Below are 17,654 nucleotides of genomic sequence, written 5' to 3'. Positions count from 1 at the left end.
CGAATTTACTGTGGGGCTTTGTTGTTTTGCTAAGATAGATTTTTCTTTAAGTAGATGTCTGTGCATTTTGGCTTCTGTTTATCCTCTCTACAGAACGAGCAGATTACTTGGGTGAGTTAGAATACTGGTATCACTGATAGGTGTGGAGTCAGTGTTGTAAATGTTCAGGCCACAAATTTAATTTATTTTTTCCAAAATCATAGTTATCACAATTGGCTAATGATTCTTCTTCCCCAAAAGACAATGTACCATATACATATTAATGACAAAATAATGACTGGGCTAACAGATTATTATTTTATTTATTTAAAGTAAATTCACATAGGGAGCTTCCTAGACAAAAGGATCCCCCTATATTTCCTTTTCCATCTGATGGCTTTCTAGGTATGCATATGTGAATATAAGCCTATGTTCACAGCACACGTGTGTCATGTGAGTGCACACACACACACACACATCACAGGTAACAGTGACCTGCCTTTTAATTGAAAAGTGTTTTTAAACAATTTTCTTAACGCAACTGCCCCAAGAAGCTAAAACTTAAAAATAAATCATTGTTTAACAGGACATAGACTTTATTTTAAATGAAGACTCGTGAGTATTTTCTCATGCAATGTCTTGTTGATAGTCTCTTAAAAGACTATCGATATTTCAAATGTATGTCTTTATTAAAATAAGTATTTTCATATTACTGTCCTATCGATATAATAAAAGTTAAAAGTCTACGTGCAAAATATGTCCCCAAGAAGAGCTATTACCCATCTCTAAATGAATCATGTTTTGGATTGGAGAATAAAGGAGGACTTTCCAACTGTTTAGATTTGACAAAAAATTACTCAGCTTTAACTATAGTTCTGGACAATTTGTTTAGGAATCAAACTCATCTCTACTGTTATATATTTTTCACTTCACTTTGAAAAATGAAAGGACCAATATGCTTATCCACGCATGAGTGAGGATTCTGCTTTTTAAAGGAGGACAAAATAATTCATCTAATATTACAAAGCAATGGTTAATGCTTAGCCAATGGTAAATATTTATTTGACCTCGTTCTTATCTCCTTGTTATCCCACATCACACCAAACAATGTCTCTTAATGGAAATGTTAAAAATCAAAAGCCAGCGTATCTGTTCATAAAATCCTTGAGACCTTACAGATCCTTTCATCTCAAGCACAGAAGTCTACAGACGAGGAAACTGAAGCCAGGAGAGGGGGTGATCTCCCACCCTAGGGCTTCCATGTGTAACTTGAGTAGGAACTTAGTAGCATAGCAGGATTGGAAGGCAGACAGTCTGGCTCCAAGACCTGCCTTCAGCTGCAGTGCTCCATTGCCTCTTTCTAGTTCCATTAATGTTTTACATTTTTTAAATCATAAAGCTCTCTGCATAACTTCCTTTTATCTCTTTATAAGCATATGGAGCCATTCAGCACATAATGGGAAACACACTCTATGTGTAAAATGCAACAAAGTTAATTACTAATAAAGATTTATTGATCTCTTAACAGTGTGGAAAGCACTCTATAGATGTTTTTGAGAGCATGAGAACTGACAGTAAAATAATGATACTAAAATTTTTATTTTACTCTTTATACTTTCCTTTGTTTTCTACAAGCAGTGTCTGGCATATATGAATTGAACATTTCTTAAATGAATGGATATATGTTATATGCCATGAAAATGAATTTAATTTAAAATAAGAAATGTCAAATCAAATCACTATAATATAAACTACTAAAACCAGTTTCTTTTGGAATTTCTTTTGAGAAATATGTCAGAACATAGACATCCACAAAAATATTATTTTTCTAAGTCAGGGGTCAGCAAACTTTTTCTATAAAGTGTCAAATAGCAAATATTTTAGGTTTTGCAGGCCATTTGGTCTCTGCCACAACTACTCAATTCTGCTGTTATATTGCAAAAGCAGCATGGACAGTACATAAAGCAATGTACGTGGTTGTGTTCCAATAACATTTTACTTCTGGATACTAAAATTTCAATTTCATATAATTTTCATGTACCACAATATATTCTCTTTTGTTGTTTTCAGACGTCAAAAACTGTAACTTACAGTACAAACCATGGAAAAAAACATCATTATATTACCATTACTTTATTCATGAAAACTGTTCTTGAATTTGTCCATTTCAAAAATCTAAATCTAAATCAAACATCTTTACCAAAAATTTACTTCAAAAATTCTGCTTCATGAAACCTGTCACTAGATTTGACTGTTTAAAAATGTAATTATCTTGAAAAGGACAAATATTTCAAAAGAAGATATAGAAGACTAGAGAACAATCTAGTGGTTACCTGTGGGGAGAGAGGGGGAGTGGGAGGTGCAAACTGTTGGATGTAAGATAGGCTCCAGGATGTATTGTACAACATGGGGAATAGAGCCAATATTTTGTAATGACTGTAAATGGAAAATAATCTTTAAAAATTGCAAATTTAAAAAAATTTTATTAAAAATATTTTTTAAGAAAAGAATGAGTAGTAAGTTCAAAAACAATTACCAAGAGGGCCTTCTAGGTAAGCTGTGAGTAGTGGAATCATTAAAATCTGCAGACTTCCCAGTTTACTATTGGACATTCTTATTTAGGTAGAAACCTTCCAGTGTTTTTCTTTATAGTTACATTTTACACTTTCACATAAGGAGCTTAAAATCTCAGAGAGGAGATATAATATACACACATAAAAAAATTCAACTAAATGCAACAAATGTTAAAGGACATACTAGGTAATAAAGCAATGGGTGTCATGAAGGAACGTTAAATGAATTCCAGTTGAAGTAGTCACAACGTCTATCATTAGGGTATATTTTGAGGTGGGCCTTGAAAGAAGGGAATACAATTTTTAAGAAAAGTTATGGATGTGATGTATATTACTTTTCTCTTAAGACACCTTCTTCTGGTAACACATTCAGCCTCTGGCCATGAAGGGGAGCATGTCATCATCCAGCTTAGATTGCATAATATCTCCAGAAATTTTCAGACCTGTCAAACAAGACTGCATACTTTAGTTTCTGGTCACAAACTAAACTATGTAATTCTCAACATGCTTACAGCCAGATTGTCTGCTGCATGGAGAAGCTCTTCTCAGAGATTAAGGTCAGCAAACAAAAGATAAGCAAAGAGGAAAGATAGAATCCTGATACAGTTTGATCAAATCATCCTGAGGCCACATGCACCTTCAAACTCAGGATATCTAAAATGCAACTTCTCTCTTTTTCTTCCTCATAGCTCTTGCCACCAGATACCTGCTCCTTTCCTAAAATCAGCTTCACATTGCCTAATCTAATCATTCACATAGAATACTCTACCTTTGTCACCTCACCTACCCAGCCAACTTCAAATCCAGATGATTTTCCCTTTGTTTCCTTTTGTGATATTTATTTTTTATTTGTATCAACAAAAAACATGCTCATGTTTTAATGGTCAAAGTAGTATAACTACATGTATAATGAAAATTAGCAACTCCCTACCCCATCTCTCCCCCTCCTAATTTCTGCTCCCCAGAGCAATCATTTTAAATGTCTTGCTGTTTCTATTGATATTTGCTTCTATGTTTCTAAATAACATGCTTAACTGAATTTTGTGATTTCCCCTTTTAGTTATTTAGCTGTAAAAGATAAGGATTTATCTCCTACACCCCACACACACACACACACACACACACACACACACACACACACACACACACACACACACCTCGTAATATTATAATATGATTATGTTCCTTTATTGGAAACAATTTTTCCCCCTTAGTTGCCTCCTTTGAGGGGAACAGGGCTTATTCTCTATATTCTTCTCTTATTCATCTCCAAACTCTTTGCCAGAATTGTAAAACTTTTTTCAATATGTTGACATGATTGATCTGGTAATCCATCTGGTTGGTTTTGTCTTGTTTTATTTTTTTCTTGACGGTATTTCTCATGAAGATTTCTATTTTTCTGCTTCCCTGTGGATTATCTGTTATTTATCCCTCTTCCCAGCTGTCAGCCTGTCATCATTATCCAGGGGGTTTTCTTTGACTCATCCTGGGATGGATCCCCTGCTTCCTGGAATTCATTTATATTCCCCTTTTTCAGTTTACTTCCTTGTTATGATGGAATAGATTTTCTAATGGCTTCCTAAGAAATAGTTTATGGAATGTATCATTTTTAAAATTAATTTCCATGTCTGAAAATGCTTTTAATCTGCCCTGACAGTTGATTGATAGTTTAGATAGGTATAGAATTCTTGGTTGGAAATAATTTTCCTTTAAAATGTCTAAGCATTGCCTTCTAGCTTGCAGTTTTGCTCTTGAGAAGTCCAATGACACTCTTATTCCCAGTCCTATATGTGAACTGTTTTCATCTTCTCTATCAAAAATTTAGATTCTCTATTTATCTCTAGTGGAGTGAGAATTTACAGTGATATACCTTAATGTTAGTCTGTTTCTTTTTTTTTTCTTTTCTCTCTCTCTTTTTTCTTTTATAGTTATCTGTTTGTCCCTTTACATCTGAAAACTCATTCCTTCATTTCTGGTGATATCCTTGTATTTTGAAATATAAGTTCTTCCTCTTGGTTTTCTGTGTTGTCTTTCTGTATCTCCTATGATTTAGATATTAGACCTCTTGGACTTATCCTCTACTTTTTTAAACCTTTGTCTTCCATATTCTGTGCCCTTTTCATTTTTATCTTCTTTCTGAGAAAATTTTTGCTAATTTATTTTCCAAAATTCTATTGAATTTTTAAATTTTTGTTTAAAAAATATATGACCATTCATGTTCTCTAGATAGTCCTTTTCTATGGCATCCTGTTCTGATTATGGTATTTTTAAATCATTTCTCCATTGATTCTAATTATGGCTTTCTCTGCAGTTTTCTTTTCCTCCTTGCATTATCTCTGTTTTCTCCAAATTTCATTTTTTTGTATGTATTCTTTTTTGTTCTGCCTTTGATATTAGCAGCCTTCCTTATATATCTGGTGAGCATTAGCTGTATTTTTATATATAAAGATAAGTCACTAAAAGTTGATTGGATGCTCTATGCTGGAACGACGAAGATGGAGGGGGCCACTCTAAGACTTGTTTACTAGTGATGACTAATGATCTGGTTGAACTGCAGCTCTCTTTGGGAAGTTTTACAAATGCTAGGTGATTTCTGGTTGTCAAAATCCAAAGGGGTGAGCAGGAGAAGGGAGTGTCAGCCTTTCACTTACTCTCTATTTCCACTCCTGCATCTTATCCTGCCCTCAGCTCTGCCCAGTTTCTTTGGGTCCAGAACCTGTGTGATTAGTCTCTGGAGAGAATAAACTTCTTGTGCCCTGTTGAAGTGGCAGACAGGCAGTTAACTGGCTATGCATCATGGGCCGGTGGATCTGGGAATCTAAGTGCTACATGTAAAGTCATTCCTCCTCTTTTCATCCCCACATTCCCATCCCTAATAACTGGTGCCTCCATTCTTTGAGCAAGTTCAGGTTTCTTTAAGCTCAAGGAATCTGCTTCCTTCTTGCTGACTTCCCCCAGGAAGGCTGAGAATACAGCTCTCTGTAGCTCTATGTAGCTACCAACAGTCCATCTATCAATACTTTACACAGTAAAAATATTATTGATATGGCTTGCATTATCTCTGTGTCCTCCTTTGTTTCCATTTTCTCTCTCTCTCTCTCTCTCTCTCTCTCTCTCTCTCTACTATTACAATTTGTCTGGGGGAGGGATCTGATCTAAGTGAATGTGTTTATTCAGTCATATTTAACCAAAGTATCCAAATATTTTTGGAATCAGAAACCATTCCCTCCATTCCTACTAGCAACACTCCAACAATGGTTTTCATACAGTCTTCATCATCTTTCTTATGGCAACAGTCCTAACCGGTATCCTTTCCAGTCTGTCATCCTTAAATCCAACACACACTGTCATCCATCCAAAATGCAAATCTCTCATTGTCACTTCTGCTAAGCTTTGGTAGCTCCCTATGCTATAGAGAACAATATCCAACTTCCTTAGCCTGGCACTCAGCCCTGAGTGAGCCTATCTCTCTAGCTTGTTTTGCACCGCTTGCCACATAGTGGACCTTAAGCTCCAGCAACAAGGAACAACTTGTGCTCAACCATCAGGCACATACATGCCACCCCCATGAAGGCCGCACTCTTTCCCACCTCTTTCCCTTCATACACACCTTTTTTTCTCTCCCTCCACATTTACACAATATTGCTGCAAGTGAGATCTCCAGGAAGTCTTTTTTAATACTCCCCCATCCCTTAAGGATTTGGAGCCTCTATTCTATGTTCTTATAGAAAGTGCCTTTTCCATGCATGCATGCTTCATATACTGAAATGAGCTTCTCATGCTTCTGTGCCTGTGGGAAAGGGACTGTTGCTTATTCGTCTTTCCTGATTTACTGGTGACCAAGACCTCCTGGAGGTAGCCATGGAAATAGCAGCCACTTCTCTTCTCTCTTCCCTCCTCTCTCTGCCATCTCTAACCTTCTAACTGATTTAACTAAGGGTTAAATCTGCACACCAAGGGTGGTCCAGAATGGGTGTATATTGCAAAAGAGAGATTAAATTCCCAGATCTGCACCTGCTTGTGTCCCCACCCCCAGCGCTGCAGCTCTCAGCCTCAGAGCACCTGCACATCCTCAGGCTCCCATGAGGACACACTTGGGACTGTCTGTATCTGATTTTCCTGACAAGTTAGGTAAAGCTTTCTTTATAACCATTATTATGAAAATGTAATGTTTTTGCATATAGAGATTCATTTAATAGTTGTTTCTCCCTTTGTTTTCTAAAACATTCATAAAATACCAAAACCAGTGTATTCTGTTATATTTTTTAAACATATTTATTGGAGTATAATTGCTTTACAATGTTGTGTTAGTTGCTGCTGTTTAACGAAGTGAATCAGCTATACGTATACAAATAGCCCCATATTCCCTCCCTCCCACCATCCCTATCCCACCCCTCTAGGTGGTCACAAAGCACCGAGCTGATCTCCCTGTGCTGTGCACCTGCTTCTCACTAGCTATCTGTTTTACGTTTGGTAGTGTATATATGTCCATGCCACTCTCTCACTTCGTCCCAGCTTACCCTTCCCCCTCCCCGTGTCCTCAAGTCCATTCTCTACATCTGCATCATTATTCCTGTCCTGCCCCTAGGTTCTTCAGAACCTTTTTTTTTTTTTAGATACCATATATATGTGTTAGCATACAGTATTTCTTTTTCTCTTTCTGACTTACTTCACTCTGTATGACAGACTCTAGGTCCATCCACCTCAATACAAGTAACTCAATTTCATTTCTTTTTATGGCTGAATAAGATTCCATTGCATATATGTGCCACATCTGGTTTATCCATTCATCTGTCGATGGACACTTAGGTTTCTTCCATGTCCTGGCTATTGTAAATAGTGCTGCAGTGAACATTGTGGTACATGACTCTTTTTAAATTATAGTTTTCTCAGGGTATATGCCCAGTAGTGGGATTGCTGGGTCGTATGGTAGTTCAATTTTTAGTTTTTTAAGGAACCTCCATACTGTTCTCCAGAGTGGCTGTATCAATTTATATTCCCACCAACAGTGCAGGAGGGTTCCCTTTTCTCCACACCCTCTCTACCATTTATTGTTCGTAGATATGTTGGTGATGGCCATTCTGACTGGTGTGAGGTGATACCTCATTGTAGTTTTGATTTGCATTTCTCTAATGATTAGTGTTGTTGAGCATCCTTTCATGTGCTTGTTGGCAATCTGTATATCCTCTTTGGAGAAATGTCTATTTAGGTCTTCTGCCCATTTTTGGATTGGGTTGTTTTTTTCTTTGATACTGAGCAGCATGAGCTGCTTGTAAATTTTGGAGATTAATCCTTTGTCAGTTGCTTCATTTGCAAATATTTTCTACCATTTTGAGGGTTGTCTTTTGGTCTTGTTTATGTTTTCCTTTGCTGTGCAAAAGATTTTAAGTTTCATTAGGTCCCATGTGTTTATATTTGTTTTTATTTCCATTTCTCTAGGAGGTGGGTGAAAAAGGATCTTGCTGTGATTAATGTCATAGAGTGTTCTGCCTTTGTTTTCCTCTAAGAGTTTTGTAGTGTCTGGCCTTACATTTAGGCCTTTAATACATTTTGAGTTTATTATTGTGTACGGTGTTAGGGAATGTTCTAATTTCATTCTTTTGCATCTAGCTGTCCAGTTTTCCCAGCACCACTTATTGAAAAGGCTGTCTTTTCTCCATTTTATATTCCTGCCTCCTTTATCAAAGATAAGGTGACCATATGTGTGTGGGTTTATCTCTGGGCTTTCTATCCTCTTCCATTGAACTATATTTCGTTTTGGTGCCAGTACATACTGTGTTGATTACTGTAGCTTTGTAATATAGTCTGAAGACCAGGATCCTGATTCCTCCAGCTCTGTTTTTCTTTCTCAATATTGCTTTGGCTGTTTGGGGTCTTTTCTGTTTCCATACAAATTGTGAAATGTTTTGTTCTACTTCTGTGAAATATGCCATTGGTAGTTTGATAGGGATTGCACTGAATCTTTAGATTGCTTTAGGTAGTATAGTCATTTTCACAATGTTGATTCTTCCAATCCAAGAACATGATATATCTCTCCATCTGTTTGTATCATCTTTAATTTCTTTCATCAGTGTCTTATAGTTTTCTACATACAGGTCTTTTGTCTCCTCAGGTAGGTTTATTCCTAGGTATTTTATTCTTTTTGTTGCAGTGGTAAATGGGAGTGTTTCCTTAATTTCTCTTTCAGATTTTTCATCATTAGTGTATAGCAATGTAAGAGATTTCTGTGCATTAATTTTGTATCCTCCTACTTTACCAAATTCATTGATTAGCTCTAGTAGTTTTCTAGTAGCATCTTTAGGATTCTCTATGTATAGTATCATGTTATCTGCAAGCAGTGACAGTTTTACTTCTTTTCTGATTTGGATTCCTTTTATTTCTTTTTAGTCTCTGATTGCTGTGGCTAAAACTTCCAAAACTATGTTGAATAATAGTTGTGAGAGTGGGCAACCTTGTCTTGTTCCTGATCTTAGTGGAAATGGTTTCAGTTTTTCACCATTAAGAACAATGTTGGCTGTGGGTTTGTCATATATGGCCTTTATTATATTGAGGTAAGTTCCCTCTGAGCCTATTTTCTGGAGAGTTTTTATCATAAATGGGTGTTGAATTTTGTCGAAAGCTTTTTCTGCATCTATTGAGTTGATCATATCGATTTTCTCCTTCACTTTGTTAATATGGTGTATCACATTTATTGATTTGCATATATTGAAGAATCCTTGCATTCCTGGGGTAAACCCCACTTGATCATGGTGTATGATCCTTTTAATGTGCTGTTGGATTCTGTTTGCTAGTATTTTGTTGAGGATTTTTGTATCTATGTTCATCAGTGATATTGGCCTCTAGTTTTCTTTTTTTGTGATATCTTTGCCTGGTTTTGGTATCAGGGTGATGGTGGCCTTGTAGAATGAGTTAGGGAGTGTTCCTCCCTCTGCTATATTTTGGAAGAGTTTGAGAAGGACAGGTGGTAGCTCTTCTCTAAATGTCTGTTAGAATTTGCCTGTGAAGCCATCTGGTCCTGGGCTTTTGTTTGTTATAAAATTTTTAATCACAGTTTCAATTTCAGTGCTTGTGATTGGTCTGTTTATATTTTCTATTTCTTCCTGGTTCAGTCTCAGAAGCTTGTGCTTTGCTAAGAATTTGTCCATTTCTTTCAGGCTGTCCATTTTATTGGCATATAGCTGCTTGTAGTAATCTCTCATGATCCTTTGTGTTTCTTCAGTGTCAGTTGTTACTTCTCCTTTTTCATTTCTATTTCTATTGGTTTGAGTCTTCTCTCTTTTTTTCTTGATGCATCTGGCTAATGGTTTATCAATTTTGTTTATATTCTCAAAGAACCAGCTTTTAGTTTTATTGGTCTTTGCTATTGTTTCCTTCATTTCTTTTTCATTTATTTCTGATCAGAACTTTATGATTTCTTTCCTTCTGCTGCCTTAGGGTTTTTTGTTCTTCTTTCTCTAATTGTTTTAGGTGTAAGGTTAGGTTGTTTATTTGAGATGTTTCTTATTTCTTGAGGTAGGATTGTATTGCTATAAGCTTCCCTCTTAGACCTGCTTTTGCTGCCTCCCATAGGTTTTGGGTTGTCGTGTTTTCATTGTCATTTGTCTCTAGGTATTTTTTGATTTCCTCCTTGATTTCTTCAGCGATCTCTTGGTTATTTAATAGTGTATTGTTTAGCCTCCATGGGTTTGTATTTTTAACAGATTTTTTCCTGTAATTAATATCTAGTCTCATAGCTCTCTGGTTGGAAATGATACTTGATACGATTTCAATTTTCTTAAATTTACCAAGGCTTGATTTGTGACCCAAGATACGATCTATCCTGGAGAATATTCCATGAGCACTTGAGAAGAAAGTGTATTCTGTTGTTTTTGGATGGAATGTCCTCTAAATATCAATTTAGTCCATCTTGTTTAATGTATCTTTTTTTTTTTTTAAGAAGATGTTGGGGGTAGGAGTTTATTAATTTATTTATTTATGGCTGTGTTGGGTCTTCATTTCTGTGCGAGGGCCTTCTCTAGTTGTGGCAAGCGGGGGCCACTCTTCATCGCGCTGCGCGGGCCTCTCACTATCGTGGCCTCTCTTGTTGTGGAGCACAGGCTCCAGACGCGCAGGCTCAGTAGTTGTGGCTCACGGGCCTAGTTGCTCCACAGCATGTGGGATCTTCCCAGACCAGGGCTCGAACCCTTGTCCCCTGCATTAGCAGGCAGACTCTCAACCACTGCGCCACCAGGGAAGCCCCTAATGTATCATTTAAAGCTTGTGTTTCCTTATTTATTTTCATTTTGGATGATCTGTCCATTGGTGAAAGTGGGGTGTTAAAGTCTCCTACTATGATTGTGTTACTGTCAATTTCCCCTTTTATGGCTGTTAGCATTTGCCTTATGTATTGAGGTGCTCCTATGTTGGGTGCATAAATATTTACAGTTGTTATATCTTCTTCTTGGATTGATCCCTTGATCATTATGTAGTGTCCTTCTTTGTCTCTTGTAATAGTCTTTGTTTTAAAGTCTATTTTGTCTGATAAGAGAATTGCTAGTCCAGCTTTCTTTTGATTTCCATTTGCATAGAATATCTTTTTCCATCCCCTCACTTTCAGTCTTGTATGTGTCCCTAGGTCTGAAGTGGGTCTTTTGTAGACAGCATATATAAGGGTCTTGTTTTTGTATCCATTCAGCCAGTCTATGTCTTTTGGTTGGAGCATTTAATCCATTTACATTTAAGGTAATTATCGATATGTATGTTCCTATTCCCATTTTCTTAATTGTTGGGTTTGTTATTGTAGGTTTTTTCCTTCTCTTGTGTTTCCTGCCTAGAGAAGTTCCTTTAGCATTTGTTGTAAAGCTGGTTTGGTGGTGCTGAATTCACTTAGTTTTTGCTTGTCTGTAAAGGTTTTAATTTCTCTGTTGAATCTGAATTAGATCCTTGCTGAGTAGAATAATCTTGGTTGTAGGTTTTTCCCTTTCATCACTTTAAATATGTCCTGCCACTCCCTTCTGGCTTGCAGAGTTTCTGCTGAAAGATCAGCTGTTAACCTTATGGGGATTCCCTTGTATGTTATTTGTTGCTTTTCCCTTGCTGCTTTTAATACTTTTTCTTTGTATTTAATTTTTGATAGTTTGATTAATATGTGTCTTGGCATGTTTCTCCTTGGATTTATCCTCTATGGGACCCTCTGGGCTTCCTGGACTTGATTAACTATTTCCTGTGCCATATTAGTGACGTTTTCAACTGTAATCTCTTCCAGTATTTTCTCCTTCCCTTTTTTTTTCTCTCCTTCTTCTGGCACCCCTGTAATTCAAATGTTGGTGCGTTTAATGTTGTCCAAGAGACCTCTGAGACTTCTCAGTTGTTTTCATTCCTTTTTCTTTATTCTGCTCTTGGTAGTTATTTCCACTATTTTATCTTCTAGGTCACTTATCCGTTCTTCTGCCTCAATTATTCTGCTATTGATTCCTTCTAGAGTATTTTTAATTTCATTTTTGTGTTTTCAACATTGTTTGTTTGCTCTTTAGTTCTTCTAGGTCCTTGTTAAACATTTCTTGTATTTTCTCCATTCTATTTCCAATATTTTGGATCATCTTTACTATCATTACTCTGGATTCTTTTTTAGGTAGACTGCCTATTTCCTCTTCATTTGTTTGTTCTGGTGGGTTTTTACCTTGCTGCTTCATCTGCTGTGTATTTCTCTGTCTTCTCATTTTGCTTAACTTACTGTGTTTGGGGTCTCCTTTTCACAGGCTGCAGGTTTGTAGTTCCCGTTGCTTGGTGTCTCCCCCGCTGGGTAAAGTGGGTAAGTGCGTTGTGTAAGCTTCCTGATGGAGGGGACTGGTTCCTGTGTTCTGGTGGATGAGGCTGGATCTTGTCTTTCTGGTGGGCAGGATCGTGTTTGGTTGTGTGTTTTGGGGTGTCTGTGAACTTATTATGATTTTAGGCAACCTCTCTGCTAATGGGTGGGGTTGTGTTCCTGTCTTGCTAGTTGTTTGGCCTAGGGTGTCCAGCACTGTAGCTTGCTGGTTGTTGAGTGGAGCTGGGTCTTAGCATTGAGCTGGAGATCTCTGGGAGAGCTTTTGCCATTTGATATTACGTGGGGCCAGGAGGTCTCTGGTGGTCCAGTGTCCTGAACTCGGCTCTCCCACCTTAGAGGCTCTGGCCTGAAACCGGCCGGAGCACCAAGACCCTGTCAGCCACATGGGTCAGAAGGAAAGGGGGGGGGAGGGGGAAGGGGAGAGGGAGGGGTAAGGGGAGGGGAGGGGGAGGGGGAGGGGAGGGGGAGAGAATGAAAGAAAGAAGGAAAGAAACAAAAGAAAGAAAGGGAGCGAGGGAGGGAAAATAAAATAACATAAAACTGTTAAAATAAAAATTATTAAAAAAATGTAATAAGAAAAATGAAAGAGAAAGGAGCAACCAAACCAAAAACCAATCCACCAATGATAACAAGCACTAAAATCTATACCAAAAAACAAAACAAACAAACAAACAAAACAGACAGGACTCTAGGACAAATGGTAAAAGCAAAGCTATACAGACAAAATCACACAAAAAGCATACATATACACACTCACAAAAACAGAAAAAGGAAATTATATATATATATATATATATATATATATATATATAAAGGAAGAGAGCAACCAAGTCAGTAAACAAATCTACCAATGATAATAAGCTCTAAATACTAAACTAAGTTAAACATAAAACCAGAAACAAATTAGATGCAGAAAGCAAACCTCAAGTCTACAGTTGCTCCCAAAGTCTACCACCTCAATTTTGGGATGATTCGTTTTCTATTCAGGTATTCCATAGATGCAGGGTACATCAAGTTGATTCTGGAAATTTTATCTGCTGCTCCTGAGGCTGCTGGGAGAGATTTCCCTTTCTCTTCTTTGTTCGCACAGCTCCTGGAGTTCAGCTTTGGATTTGGACCTGCCTCTGTGTGTAGGTCGCCTGAGGGCGTCTGCTCTTCGCTCAGACAGGATGGGGCTAAAGGAGCAGCTGATTAGGGGGCTCTGGCTCACTCAGGCCGGAGGGATGGAGGGGTACGGAGTGTGGGGTGAGACAGTGGTGGCAGAGGGTGGCGTGACGTTGCACCACCCTGAGGTGCGCCGTGCGTTCTCCTGGGGAAGTTGTCCCTGGATCACGGGACCCTGGCAGTGGCGGGCTGCACAGGCTCCTGGGAGGGGAGGTGTGGAGAGTGACCTGTGCTTGCACACAGGCTTCTTGGTGGCTGCAGCAGCAGCCTGTTTCATGCCTGTCTCTGGGGTCCACGCTGATAGCCGCGGCTCACGCCTGTCTCTGGAGCTCATTTAGGTGGTGTTCTGAATCCCCTCTCCTCGCACACACCGAAACAATGGTCTCTTGCCTCTTAGGCAGATTCAGACTTTTTCCTGGAATCCCTCCCAGCTAGCTCTGGTGCACTAGCCCCCTTCAGGCTGTGTTCATGCAGCCAGCCCCAGTCCTCTCCCTGTGCTCCGACCGAAGCCCAAGCCTCAGCTCCCAGACCCCGCCCGCCGCGGGCGGGTAAGCAGACAAGCCTCTCAGGCTGGTGAGTGCTGGTCGGCACCAATCCTCTGTGTGGGAATCTCTCTGCTTTGCCCTCCGCACTCCTGTTGCTGTGCTCTCCTCCGCAGCTCCGAAGCTCCCCCTCCTCCACTGCAATCTCCGCCCACGAAGGGGCTCCTGGTGTGTGGAAACTTTTCCTCCTTCACAGCTCCCTCCCACTGGTGCAGGTCCCATCCCTATTCTTTTGTCTCTGTTTTTTCTTTTTTCTTTTGCCCTACCCAGGTACGTGGGGAGTTTCTTGCCTTTTGGGAAGTCTGAGGTCTTCTGCCAGCGTTCAGTAGGTGTTCTGTAGGAGTTGTTCCACGTGTAGATGTATTTCTGATGTATTTGTGGGGAGGAAGGTGATCTCCGTGTCTCACTCCTCTGCCATCTTGAAGATCCCTCTGGATTCTGGTTTAAGTATGTTTCCTCTTGCTCTGGACCCAAGAAGAGATAAAACCTAGTCAGCAATATCTGCTGTGCCTGGAAAGGGAATCAGGAGAACCAATCACAGGGGCTGTGAAATAAGAAGGGGAGTGTGTGCTGGGGGGTTACACTGGCAAGACTGTTCATTCCTTCTGTCACCTCCCTCCTAGACACACCCCACTCTGTACAAGGGGAGGGTCAGTAAGTCCATACATTAGAGGAACTATGCACTTTGCCATTAGGTTCTTGTACTTGTGGCTTATGTTACAAAGAACAAGAAAAGCAGTTAAATTTTAGGTACATTATTGTCTAAAGGGATTTAGTGAGCAGACTTGGCAATCTGGGCTACCAGGTCAGGTGTTTAGTTTTGTTTTTCTATAAGAAGATGATTTCAGAATTCCAAATAGCAGACTTGAAAGTGGACATTTAGATCACAACTTGTTTGCAAATTCAAATTAGCCTACATTTCATTCCTCCTGCTAATTGAAAAGTCTTAGACTATGATTGTAAACAATTTTACTTCTCTCAAACCCAGTAGAATTGAAATATGGTTCAGAACTCCAGCTGAAGTGAAAGAGCCTATTTTAATACTGTTATGAACCTCTTTACATTAAAAAAAAAGTACACTCAATATTTAACAAAGTTTTAGGGACAGGTAACATATATTCTCCAAGCATAGCACTGTATAGTCCCAAAGTACCACTCAGGACATACTTTCAGAATATTTTCTCGTGTGTCAGATTCTTGTGAAATTGTTTCATAATATGGTAGAAGGTACCTACCCTGTGTAACGTGATATGGCAGACGCACAGACCACAACTTCCCAATAACAGATGTGAATGGCTTTATAGTGTTTATAAGCATCTTAAACAACATCACCAAAGGTTTATGAAGTCATCCTTTTCTAAGTTAAAATGAAAACTTTATCTTTTTACCCTAATTCGTTGCTGAGTTCTAAAGTGCGAATGAGAAATGTACTTCAGCTAACGTTTGATCAACCACATAAGCCTATTATCTCTTCCAAGAGGTCCCACCCTCTGAACCGTCTGCCGACTCCTTCCCTCCCTCACTCTCATTCCCAAGATAGGCTTTAACCAGTGCCTCAAGGAGATTCATTTCCTTTACTTTCTCTGCAATCATTACTTTGTTTTCACTCTAGGGGAACTGAAATCAACTGTCTTTTTAATTCTCGATTTGCTTGTAATTACAGCAACTCCTGACATGTTTGGCACAATACATGACAGTTGGATATTGTCATGGGGTGGGGGGATAGGGGGACAAGTTTACAAGCTCCATCCCCACTTTTTCCTTGCCCCTCAAGTCCTATCCCAAGTTCTTACCCTAATTTGTCTGTCACACATGGGCAAGTGTGCTTCCCCTCTGAGGATTACTCTCCTCGTGTGCAAAGTTAGTGGGGAGGGAGGGCTCTAAATTCCTGTCCTACTTCACTGTACTGGAATTATAGATACTGTTTGCATTTTCAGTATACCAGAGTCACTTTTTCATCATTTCTCATTATCCACCTATCATCCAATTTGGTGAAGTAATTAAATAATTAGAAGTTGACTAGACTTACTAGGTTAAATGTGTGCACACAATTAGACATCTTTCCTTTCACACCACATGCAAACTATGTCTAATTACAAAGTGAAATTCACTTTTATGGTTATTACTTTCTTTCTCTATTTCTAGCCACAAGGAAAAAAAATCTACCCAAACAATTTTTATCTATACTTGCTGTCCTAACAGACCAATCTAGCTTGTATTATTATGATCATGGTCTTCATCGTGATGGATTTAGAGGAACAGTGGCTAACCTTTTGCATAACCACTTCTGCCTCTGTTTTCCAAGAACTGTTTTGCTGGTAATGCTTTGTGGCAGACATCAAAAGCCACTTGTCACTCTGTGCTCTGTCCTCCACTTATTTACTAGAACTTCTCCTCAGGTTGAAAGTACTGTAAAAGGAGAACCTATAGCTAATTCATCTTCATACCTTCCTAATAAAATACAGAATTTGCATATAATAAGTACTCAGTGAGTATTGAATGAAAAAATAAATGAGTAAATGAATGTGTGGCTTAGAGGATACATAGATTCAGAAAACATCAAAGCAAAATAAATCCCAAGATTCTGAGAAACACTCACCACATTCCCAGAGAAAATGGTATTAACCAAACATCTTGATGGCTTGGACCATTTTGTGCTGCCATCCTGGAAACATAAACATCAGCTATTTCAAATCTGGGTCGCTAGGTAATTCAGAATGATATGCAGTGTTAACTTAGATTCACCTGCTATAGACTTATTTTCAGGCCAATGTCTAGGAAGGGTGCCTCTCTGAGAAAAATCAGAATGGCATATCTATAAATTGAACTAAAGGCATTAAAACTATGTAAAAGTCTAACTTTCCTAGGGTAGGAAAGGAGTACAGGCTTTGGGATCAGATATGACTTAAATTCATGTCCCTTCATTTACTAACAGTTTGACTTTCAGAGGTCCCTTAATATCTCTGACCTTCTTTTTCTTACCCAGAAAATAAGACTCATCATCGTCATCGTCATCACCATCATTTGCTTCACAGACATGTTAAAAAATCAAATAAGATTATTCATCTAATTACTTTGCATAGTGCCTTGCACAGAATAGACAATATTCCCCATCTTATAACTTTTATTGGAGCACATTTTAACTCTAAATGTACAGAGACATGTAGCTTTAATGCTTTCTTCCGTTCAGTGACCATAATTGATTTGGGTTACCACATCGCACAGTCCCAGAAGTTGTGGAAGATGGCCTTATACATAATGTCCCTGTCTCAGGCAATGAGCCATTAATTTCTGGCCAGAATAATGACTTGGTGTAGCTACACTTAAGGCTGCAAAGGACATGAAATACCTGGAGAAAGCACAGCAGAGGATGATCCAATCTCTCAAATTGATCAAATCACTGAAGAATCATAAATCTACCGCTCTTGACATCTTCCAAGCAAATGAAATTATAGAAAGCACAGGTGAACCTGTTTCACAGAAGTATCATCAATACATAGACAATACGTGTCTCTGCTTTTTGATGGGTAAAGGGTGGAGACAATGGAGATTAAGAGGAAAATTAAATCACCTTCAAGTAGTCAAAGATTA

The 17,654-nt window shown here is 38.5% G+C and overlaps 1 protein-coding gene across 3 annotated transcripts in view; it reads left to right on the top strand.

Moving 5' to 3' along the window:
• Positions 1–17,654, top strand: part of DLC1 (DLC1 Rho GTPase activating protein) — a 401,830-nt gene that overhangs the window by 144,509 nt on the left and 239,667 nt on the right. The window lies entirely within an intron of this gene.

The sequence above is a fragment of the Stenella coeruleoalba genome (genome assembly GCF_951394435.1).
Source record: "Stenella coeruleoalba genome assembly, chromosome: 21".
Classification (NCBI taxonomy): Eukaryota; Metazoa; Chordata; class Mammalia; order Artiodactyla; family Delphinidae; genus Stenella; species Stenella coeruleoalba.
The sequence above is the reverse complement of the archived record's forward strand: the minus strand, read 5'-3'. Positions and strand labels throughout refer to the sequence as shown.